The sequence below is a fragment of the Rhinatrema bivittatum genome, chromosome 6, assembly GCF_901001135.1.
Source record: "Rhinatrema bivittatum chromosome 6, aRhiBiv1.1, whole genome shotgun sequence".
Taxonomy (NCBI): domain Eukaryota; kingdom Metazoa; phylum Chordata; class Amphibia; order Gymnophiona; family Rhinatrematidae; genus Rhinatrema; species Rhinatrema bivittatum.
In genome coordinates this window covers 338971605-338982610 of record NC_042620.1, presented here as the reverse complement: position 1 = coordinate 338982610, position 11006 = coordinate 338971605, and the positions used below count along the sequence as shown (strand labels likewise).

The 11006-nt window shown below is 44.1% G+C and overlaps 1 pseudogene; it reads right to left on the bottom strand.

Moving 5' to 3' along the window:
- Window positions 1–1251: 1251 nt before the first annotated feature.
- On the bottom strand, window positions 1252–3205 carry LOC115093317 (annotated as a pseudogene).
- Between the last annotated feature and the right edge of the window lie 7801 nt (window positions 3206–11006).

Here is an 11006-nt window from a genome sequence, read left to right as displayed (position 1 = left end):
AGCGTTTTGGGGGCGGGTACGGGGCGTGGCTACGGCCCCGGGGGCGTGGCCGCGCCCTCCGTACCCGCCCCCAGGTCGCGGCCCGGCGCGCAGCAGGCCCGCTGGCGCGCGGGGATTTACGTCTCCCTCCGGGAGGCGTAAATCCCCCGACAAAGGTAAGGGGGGGGTGTAGACAGGGCCGGGTGGGTGGGTTAGGTAGGGGAAGGGAGGGTAAGGTGAGGGGAGGGCAAAGGAAAGTTCCCTCCGAGGCCGCTCCGATTTCGGAGCGGCCTTGGAGGGAACGGGGGGGAGGCAGCGCGGCTCGGCGCGCGCAGGCTATACAAAATCGATAGCCTTGCGCGCGCCGATCCAGGATTTTAGTGGATACGCGCGGCTCCGCGCGTATCTACTAAAATCCAGCGTACTTTTGCTTGAGTCTGATGCGCAAGCAAAAGTAGGCTGATCGCGCTTCTTTTAAAATCTACCCCTTAGAGAATAGCCACTGACATTAGCAATGGTTACATGGAATAGACTTAGTTTTTGGGTACTTGCCAGGTTCTTATGGCCTGGATTGGCCACTGTTGGAAGCAGGATGCTGTGCTTGATGGACCCTTGGTCTGACCCAGTATGGCATTTTCTTATGTTCTTGACTGACAGTAAAGTCTGAATAGAACATTTATGGTGATTGTGGCTGCTTTCTCTCTATATTAATACATTAGCAGTCACTATGTGGTTCTAAAAAATTCACAGGTTAGAAAAAATTTACACGCAGGCTGTAAATCTTCACAGAAAAGAGCTGTTTCCTCCAAGCTGGGCTAACATCTTTTGTTACGGCAGGAGAAAAAAATTCTGTAGGTTTAATATCTTAATACTCTATCATTTATAACTTGCAGAATTGAGGCCCAAATGCATCATCCTAACTACCACCAGCAATCTAAAACTAGTCACTTTTACTTTCTTTCATTGTATAGAAGCGAAGATTATAAAATTAGAAGGCATGGGAAAGGAAATACGTGAAGTCATTCAAATAAAAATATATTTTAGAAACTCCTTGTTGCTGATGCTAGTGCTAAAAATAAATGGGGAAGACATTTTAATAAATATAACTCTCCGACAGTACAATGTTGCTTTCTGCTATAAACCACAAATAACGTCAGTGAGGCAAATTTTAATTTCTTTATTATGGAAAGAATATAATGTAGAAAAAAAAAATGCCGAAATTGTGCAGTACTGATTTGCAATAAATCTAATTTTCTTATAGGCACAACAAATACCAATCCCCAAATATATGGTAGTTGAGAACTTTTATCCCTTTCTTTAAATTTTACGTTTTTTCCAGTCTGGCTCATTGTCTTGCTCATCTTCATCTGATTCTACCTCTGCAAAAACTGCATGTGGTTGAGTCCTAGAATGTGCTGGAGCCACCCAGTATGGGTTAGCCTCAGCATCCTCTGCATGGCGCAAAATGGCCTCTCGAGGATTGCTGTCATCAGTTTTATCCAGTGCAATATTCTTAACAATAAATGAAGACAAGGTACCTCCATGAGTTCCAACACGGCCACCACGACCTGGCCCTGCCACTGGAGGCTCGGGTTTATGAGATTTCAAAGGATCCAGTCGATCCTTTTCCAGTTGTTTTCTCGTACTTCTCGGATGTGGTTCGCGGAACATTGGAAGCGCATGAGGTGTGATAATATAATTCTGTGTAAGAGCCTCTGCTTGTTTTGCTTTTCGTTTTGTTTTAACCACACACAACTTTGCTCCCCTCTGGCTCCTGTTGGGATCATATAGTACACTTTAGCCAGTCCATTTCCTGTGCCAACCATGATCTGATTCAGCTTAGGATGCCACAAGCAACGCACAACACTAGAATCTGTGACGTCTATTTCATATATCTTTTGGAATGACTCTCGCTCAAAGAAAAGAAGTTTCCCACTGCCATCTCCTTTCTTGACAGAGGTTCCGGTAACAAGAAGTTTATCATCTGGGCTAAAGCAACAGTCTGTCATTGGAAAGAAGCTAGGCAGACCTGTAACTACATTCAAAGGTTTCTTGAAGTTTCTAACGTCCCAAGTTTTTAGAGAATCATCTCCTCCTCGAGTTGCAATGGTAGTTCCATCAAAGGAAAAAGTCAAACATGATGTGTCAGTGCCTGGAACATGTGCTTGTCTGCAGTGGAACTTTGTATGGACATTTAGATTTCTGTCCCAGATTTGGATGGTCCCATCTTGGCAGCCAGCTGCAATAAGTTTACCATCTCTGCTGTACGCACAGCATGTAGAAATTACTTTTTTACCTTGCATGGATCGTGGTTTGAATATATTTTTATGCTTCTTTTCATTGTTAACATCCCAAGTCCTCACAGTCCCATCATTTGAGCAAGTCATAAACTCTTCCTTCATTTTTGGATGTCAGCATCCCTCATTCAGCATTGCTACATGGCCTTTGGCATTGGCCATATCGACAATATACTGGTCTCCTTTAACACATTCCATCACCTGGAAGCCATCTCTGTCAAGCACCTTAGCCTGAGAGTTTCCAGCCCAACCAGGATAACATCTCCTGTGCTGCTATATTGCAGAGACTTTATCTGATGACATTCACATGGCTGGAGTGATCGAAATGCCCGGAGGGATGCATCCATTCCAGCAAAATCCCAAAATTTAACATCACAGTCATAGCCTCCGGTGACCAAACGAGCACCGGAAGGATCCAGTCCCAAAGCAGAAACTGTTTTTGTCCCATGCTGGAGCGTAATTTCATGTGAATCAGGAATTCTCTTGACAAGGTTATCATCTTCGGGTTCATCTTCCTCATCATCACTACTGTCCTTGTAACCAGGAGGAAGAGGTGGCCCAACAAGTTCATGATCAGAATCTTCACTGGGACCTTGGCTGGATATTTCTGATGGCACAGATGGCCCAAGCAGCTCCTCGTCGGAACCGTCATCACTGTCGCTGCTGCTGGAATCAGTCGAGGAGGAAGCAGAGCTTGAAGTGGCTGATTTCAAATCTCCATGATGTTGCCGCCTCGGTTTCTCTCCTCCTTCTTCTTCCTGTTCCTCTTTCTCTCTTGTTTCTAGAGTTGTTCTACTTCTTGCCACAGCGGTTCGGCGGGTTTGTGCAAACATTGCTTCCAAGTCAAATGTTCGCGCTTTCTTTCCAAATCCGGAGAAACCCAGAATAGCAGCAGCCACGTCCTCCTCGTACTCGTCCATTTCAAAAATCAGAAGGGCCAAACTCATGGGCGAAACATAAAAGCTTCCGAGCTGAAGTCCAGCTTTTTCGCGATTTGCCTTTCTGCGTTGCGACGGCGCTGGAGCTCTACGGCCGACGCCGGAAGTGCGTCAGACGCACGGGGGTCTGGCGGCGCGCGCTTCCGGGCACATGGTGAAGCTGTTGGAGGCGGTTCACTTTGCTGAGGGTGGGAACGGTTGTGATGCCTCCTTCTTCCCTAACCCCCGGCCACTGCCGTGCAAGAAGCGCTGGAGAACGCGGGCCCGAGTGATCGAGCGGCACCTGCAGGAGGATCCGCTGCTACCCCAGACCTGGCGCAGTTCCTCTCCACGTGCACCTTTTAAAATCCACACCTAAACGTGTAAACATATTCCCTGTGACTCCCGGTGTGATCTCATCGAAGCTTCCAAAGGGATAACCCCATTTGATTCTCCCCCTTAGGTGTTGTTATACCACCCGTGGTGGGCCTCCTCTTAGCATCGTCCCATGATAATATCAGCAGCAGGGGGGGTTAGGTCCAGAGCAGCAGCCAAAGCCCATCCATGGGCAATGGGATAGGGCTCGGCTGGCAGGCCTCACTCTCCCGCATCCCTTGCAACCTTTTGGGCCATTTTGGTCTTTATCTGATGTACTTTACCATGTGCTACATAAATTTGTGGGTGACTGATTCCCCGTGGGGCAAGTCGGAGAAGGCGTGGGGTGCATTAGTGGAGCATTTATGGTGACACTGCCTCCTGCGTGCCTTCAGTTTTTATTTTCTTGTCATACTAATGATTATGCAGAATGCATAACTGAGACAACAAGGCCCTAGCAAGCAGCCAACATATGAGTCAATCACCAGAGTCATCAGCTAAAATGCCAGCATGTTTGATGTTTTTTCCAGCAAAGGACTTACTCTAAATGAAAGCCGAGTTCATTAATTTCTCCATCAACTAGATCTGTTGGCCTGTCAGACAGTTTAGTGGCAGTTCCAAGGCTCCTGCCAATAGAAGGTTATCTAACACTGAATGCAGTCCAGGATTGCTATTATCCTATGAGCCGTTTCTTGCTTTAGTACTTCAACACCTGCACACATGTTTTATTTAATCTCTATTTTATTCCAGATTGCTTGACTTTTGAAACCCTTTCAAAATGGTAGTTCACGGTCATGATTTCTCCTTTGAGGAAATCAAATAAAAATGATGTCTGAAACACAGGGCAAATAATCATTTCAAAATGTGTACCTTGCCCTACAGAAGTTAACTGCAACGTCTGAGTTCCCTTGTTTCTCGTTAACCTTCTCCTAGATACCGGAGTTGCTATGAAAGGTGACAGAGAATTTAGTAAAATACTTTTGATTTAAATCTGTTCATGCTTTTTATCTATGTTCAATACAAATGCGCAAGCATGTTAATAGAAAGGCCGTGGAAATAAGCTGGAGCTCTATGCACTGAAACTCACTTACCTCCTATTGGCTCAGTGTCCAACATTTCTCTAGCAATTCCTAATTTCAGAGCAATGCTGGACACTGAGCCAGTAGGACATAAACCTGTGCCTGCTTGCTGGCTAGGGGGAGAATTTTGGGGGCGGTTGCAAAGCAGGATCAAGGGGAGTGGCACTGTTAGGAGGGTGGGAGGTGGAATCTGTCCATTTCAGGGGACGTAAACAATTTTTTTATAAGATTAACAGGTAGGAGGGGGAGCTGGGGGCTGCCCAGATGCAACCTTTTTATGACTTTGGAAGGGATGCACATTTATTTTGTTACTTTATACATGCACTTTTTTTTTTAACGTGCTTAAAATTGATTCCATTACCATTTGCCTGAGGAGAGCTCCTTGCAGGAAGTAAAGAACCTCTCTCCGCGTCGGGTTCTGCGGATGCCATGGTCCAATGAATATCTGCAGACGGATTCAAATCTCTCACCAGCAACACTTCCTCTTTCACTGGAATCGTGTGCGTGTCTGGATCGCTATCCAGTTTCTTCTGTCTGTTTCAGAGGTCTGTTCATCACTGCAACGTGGATGGAAATGCTGTCACTCCTTTTCAAGACAACCCACGTTGCTGCCTCGCTTTGCCAGATGCCTTGCATTAATGTGACCTTAATATTATTATTTTTGTAATGTAAAGTGTTGCTCCTTCCACTTTGCTGCTTATGGATTATAGTCTTGTACAACTATATCCCAGTCATGGGAGTCATTAAATCATATTTTTGTGGCAGCCATAACATCTAGTTCTGTAACTCTCCCTGTCATTCTGGAGTTTTATTATCTAGAGTATGAGAATTCTTCCTTACCTTCTTTTCTCTCTCATGCCCTCATATCTGCATCTCTCAGCATTCCTGTTCTTTACAGGTAGCTATGTGACACAGACACTTTCCTGATTTTTTTTTTCTTTTTGCCTCTAACTTATCTTGTCTGTTGGGGGTGTTAGCCTATTTAGATCAGTTTACCACCCTCTAATTAAAATTTTTGTCAATTTATTCAGGTAGGATCGCAGTTCCTATCTCTCCAGTACTTCTGAAGAACAATTTTCCTGACACCATATTACCCACACTTAGTTTATAAAATACTATAGCATGGTAAAATCTAAAGATGCACACAGGATTATGAATGCGATTATATGACACTTTTTTTTCCCAAAAGTAACTCTTTAAACAAGAATGCATGCTAAACTCAAGTTGTTTTTAAAAGGATGTTTCACGCACCCACCCAGCCTTTCATTCCCCACTCACCAATATTAGCCTGAATCTCTGACCATTCAACCTTCTCATCCTTTTTACCAATTTTTGCTGGTTTCATCTATATGTAACCCTTTTTTTCATGGATAGCAAGAATCCTAAGGGCCATAAAATAATTTTTCTTGAGGTTAACTCCACAGTCTCTTTCTTCCTCTTCTTGTCCCAAGGGGGGTGGGTCCTTTCTGTTGAGGCCCAGGGCTGGAATGAACTCCCTTGTATGTAGGGTGCCATAGTTCTCTGGGGCAGGCTCACTGACGAAAGAGGCTGGACTCACTAGAGGGGTGTTTCAATTAAACTTTATTGTTGTTGATTTCAAAAGAATTAATATGAACAAATAATAACATGTCCAGATACATCCAGGTAACTTAGCCATACTAGAGTATAGAATTTTACTATCTCTACCACTATCTCTACCACTGTGGATGTTTCCCTCAGGGCAGGGGCTTGGAACTTGGGATATTTGTCTCTCCACCCCATGGAGAAATAACCAAGTTGGCTGGGGTTATCCTAGTGGTGGAGGTCCTCTTTCCCCATGGTACCTGATGTCCAAAGCCACTCCCAATCTTTATCCTGCCTGGTCATTGAAGTGCCTAAGATAAGAATTTCTGTCTTAGATAGGTTTAAGCTTAGTTTGTTGTGTGTTAACCATCTCTTTACCGTTGATAAGCATAGTTCCAGAAATTTGAGTGTATCAGTCCAGTTTTGTTTAGTAGGAAGGTAGAATTGAATGTCATCAGCGTAAATTCTGTATATTACACCTAGATAGGGGTTGGCAAATAGGGGTTAAGTATATGTTAAACAAAATGGCGGAGACAGATGATCCTCACGGGACTCCTGTATTTAGTGTGAAAGAAGTGGAGTATATTTTATTAACAAAAATTTGTTGAGATCTGTTTGTTAGGTAGGAAGAAAACCAGTTATAGACTGTACCTGAAATTCCAATGTTTGAAAGACGGGTTGGACGTATGCAGCGGTTTATTGTATCGAAGGCCATGGCTAGATCTAGAAATACAGAAATGTATGCAATTTCTGAATCTGAACCACAAAGGATGACATCATACTAGAGAGTAATAACATTTGAGAGCTGTGGTTTGGTCGGAATCCGAATTGATACTGGTCTAAGATGGAATGTTCGTCGAGAAATGTTTAACCAATACTACTGTAAACCGTTACGATGGCGAAACCGAATGATGGTATACAAAACATTCTAAATAAATAAATAAAAAAAATGTGTTTTAGTACTGCTGGTTCTATTATTTTGGCAAAGAAGGGCAGGGAGGAAATTGGACGGAAGTCTGAGAAGTCAGGATTAATAGTGATTATCTTTGGGATTGGAGTGACTGCGGCAGTTTTTAGAGATTCTGGTAAGTGACCTGTGATGAGTAATGATTTAACAATATTAGGTATGGGGAGTACAATATGTTTTTTAACAGTTTTGAATAAGGAAAATGGACATGGTGAACAAGGGTGAGTTGAGGGTTTCAATTTAGAACTTATTTGTAGAATTTCTGTACTTGCTACTGTTTCAAAGATATTCCATGACTGGGCAGGTTGAGCATTTGTGATGATAGTAGTTGTTGGCGGAAATGTGGAAACTATTTTTTCTATTTTTGAGATGAAAAATTTACCAAATGCATTACATGATTCATGTGGGGAATTGATTTTCTGGTATCTAGTGAGTTTGTTATTCTTTTTAGTGACTGATTTTACAATATTAAATACGATTTTTGGGTTACTTTGATTCTTTGATTTGTCTGTTGAAATGCGATAAGAAGTTAATTCTGCATTGTATAAGGATAGATTGTATATGTTTTTTTCTTTTTTCCATTTCGTTTCTAATTCTCATAATTTACGTTTTTGGTGGAGCAAAGGACATGAAAACCAAGGTGCATTATTGGATCTAGTTGGTAGATATTTGTGCAGTGGTGCAATCTTATCTAGAGTATGTTAAATTAGCATTCCAATTATTGATCAGTTCATTAGGGTCATTCATTAGGGATAAGAACATAAGAAAATGCCATACTGGGTCAGACCAAGGGTCCATCAAGCCCAGCATCCTGTTTCCAACAGTGGCCAATCCAGGCCATAAGAACCTGGCAAGTACCCAAAAACGAAGTCTATTCCATGTTACCATTGCTAATGGCAGTGGCTATTCTCTAAGTGAACTTAATAGCAGGTAACGGACTTCTCCTCCAAGAACTTATCCAATCCTTTTTTAAACACAGCTATACTAACTGCACTAACCACATCCTCTGGCAACAAATTCCAGAGTTTAACTGTGCGTCGAGTAAAAAAGAACTTTCTCCGATTAGTTTTAAATGTGCCCCATGCTAACTTCATGGAGTGTCCCCTAGTCTTTCTACTATCTGAAAGAGTAAATAACCGATTCACATCTACCCATTCTAGACCTCTCATGAATTTAAACACCTCTATCATATCCCCCCTCAGTCGTCTCTTCTCCAAGCTGAAAAGTCCTAACCTCTTTAGTCTTTCCTCATAGGGGAGTTGTTCCATTCCCCTTATCATTTTGGTAGCCCTTCTCTGTACCTTCTCCATCGCAATTATATCTTTTTTGAGATGCGGCGACCAGAATTGTACACAGTATTCAAGGTGCGGTCTCACCATGGAGCAATACAGAGGCATTATGACATTTTCCGTTTTATTCACCATTCCCTTTCTAATAATTCCCAACATTCTGTTTGCTTTTTTGACTGCCGCAGCACACTGAACCGACGATTTCAATGTGTTATCCACTATGACACCTAGATCTCTTTCTTGGCTTGTAGCACCTAATATGGAACCCAAGATTGTGTAATTATAGCATGGGTTATTTTTCCCTATATGCATCACCTTGCACTTATCCACATTAAATTTCATCTGCCATTTGGATGCCCAATTTTCCAGTCTCACAAGGTCTTCCTGCAATTTATCACAATCTGCTTGTGATTTAACTACTCTGAACAATTTTGTGTCATCTGCAAATTTGATTACCTCACTCGTCGTATTTCTTTCCAGATCATTTATAAATATATTGAAAAGTAAGGGTCCCAATACAGATCCCTGAGGCACTCCACTGTCCACTCCCTTCCACTGAGAAAATTGTCCATTTAATCCTACTCTCTGTTTCCTGTCTTTTAGCCAGTTTGCATTCCATGAAAGGACATCGCCACCTATCCCATGATAGGATATGCATGGCCAAATATTGTGTTTGTTTTTATTTTTTGTTTTTCAGGGTAGGGAAGGGGTTAGTAATTTGGTTTTGGATCTTTTTTTTAATTTTTGTCTTTGTTTTTTGTTTTCATTCTTCTTTTTTGGCAAAGTAATGCAAGTAGAATTGGAGTAGAGGAATAACCTAGTGGCTATTAAATCCCACTGCCACTTCTTGTGACCTTGAGTAATTGACTTTACCCTCTAATGCCTCACATACTGTTGTGCTCAGGATGGGCCCTTGTCCTGGAGCAGCGGAGAACGGCTCCCTGGTAGGGACCAAGGAAGCACCTGCCCCCAGGGTTGGAGCACTGGAGGAGACAGAGGCTAGGAGCTTCACCACTGGAAGCCCGAGATCCCCCCGGGAGGAGCCCATAGGGACCCAGGCCGCTTGGACTTAAGGGGGCCTCTCAGGGTCTCCTGGAGAGAAGGAAGTCCGGTGTGCCCACAGACAGGAGGGGAGCACTGTCAGGTTCAAGACTGGAGGTCAGATGGATCAAGGAGGACCAGAACAGCATAGGTGACAAGACTAGGAACAGAGCCAGAATCTAGAGACTGGTCAAGCAGGCAGAGGTCAGAATCCGGGGGGGTCAGTCCGCAGAGTGGTCAGCAAAGCAGGGGTCAGGTTCCGGAGGTCAGACAAGGTCACAGGCGGCAGGCAGGTCAAGGAGCCAGCTGGAATCGGAAGGCAGGCAGCAGGCAGGCAGGTCGAGGAGCAGACTGGAGTCAGCAGGCAGACAGGTCAAGGATCAAGCCGAGATCAGTACCAGTAAGACAGTCCGGAGGTACTACCTGGGGAGACAGACAGACGAACAGGAGGACGCTGGAGTACTAGGAAGCAGGAACAAGGCAGGAACAGGACTAGAACAGAAGGATCCTGGAACAAAACTGGAACAAGGTTCAGACACAGTGACAATCTAGCAAGACACTAACCCGATTGCCGAGGCAAGGAAGTACTAGCAGGGACTTCCTTATATCAGGGAATCAATCAGGGCACACCGCGGAGCTAGGACCCGCCCTTGGCCCTACAAGAGGCTGGGTGGTCCATGCGCATGCACGTAGGGGCGTGGCCAACGCCACTGAGGACGCTGAGCTCCGGCGAGGGCCACCTTGAGACGCCGAGGCCTGGCAGAGCTCGCAGCTGCAGCTAAGGAGGCTGACCCAGGACCTGCCGTGGAACCAGGGAGGTGAGCAGGCCCGTGCATGAGCCGGGCACGGATGGAGTGCATAACACATACAAACCTTTAGGGCCTGACTCATCAAGGTATTTTCCCATAGTCACAGAATAGGAGAAAAGCCTTAGTGAGTTTGGGGACAGGGAAATAACTACAGTGCCTGAATGTAATCCACTTTGAAGTGGCTGAAAGGCAGAATATTAAAAAAAAAAAAAAGAATGAAAAGTAAACTTTTTGCTTTTAGAGAGGCAAATATGTTTCATTTGATAAGAAAAACAGGCTCATGTGTCCCATTTTCATTTCAAATGAATGTGCATCTCTGCTTTGTAGAATCTCATGCCCCAACCAACCTAGGAAGTAGAAAACATGACTCAAGAATCAAACCCAGGTCTCTGCATGGTAGTATATAATACTGCCACTGAGTTTTCAGCCTGGCAGATGAAGACCACGTTGACTCATTCAGTCTGGCCAGTTGAGATGGCTTATTTTATGGTAGCAGCTCAATATTTGTGGTTTTCAGTTGAAATGTGGGGAGATGGAAGGTCACAGTGTGGGAAGCAGGCTATTTTTCTTGCCTTCTATAAACTCATTTCAAAGAAGATATGAAGCGGCCTCCTACAGGTGGCGAAGTGTGCAGGCGACAGCTGGAAAATATTCTTAGCACAGTCAGTGAAGTTCTGTGGTCAGAACTAG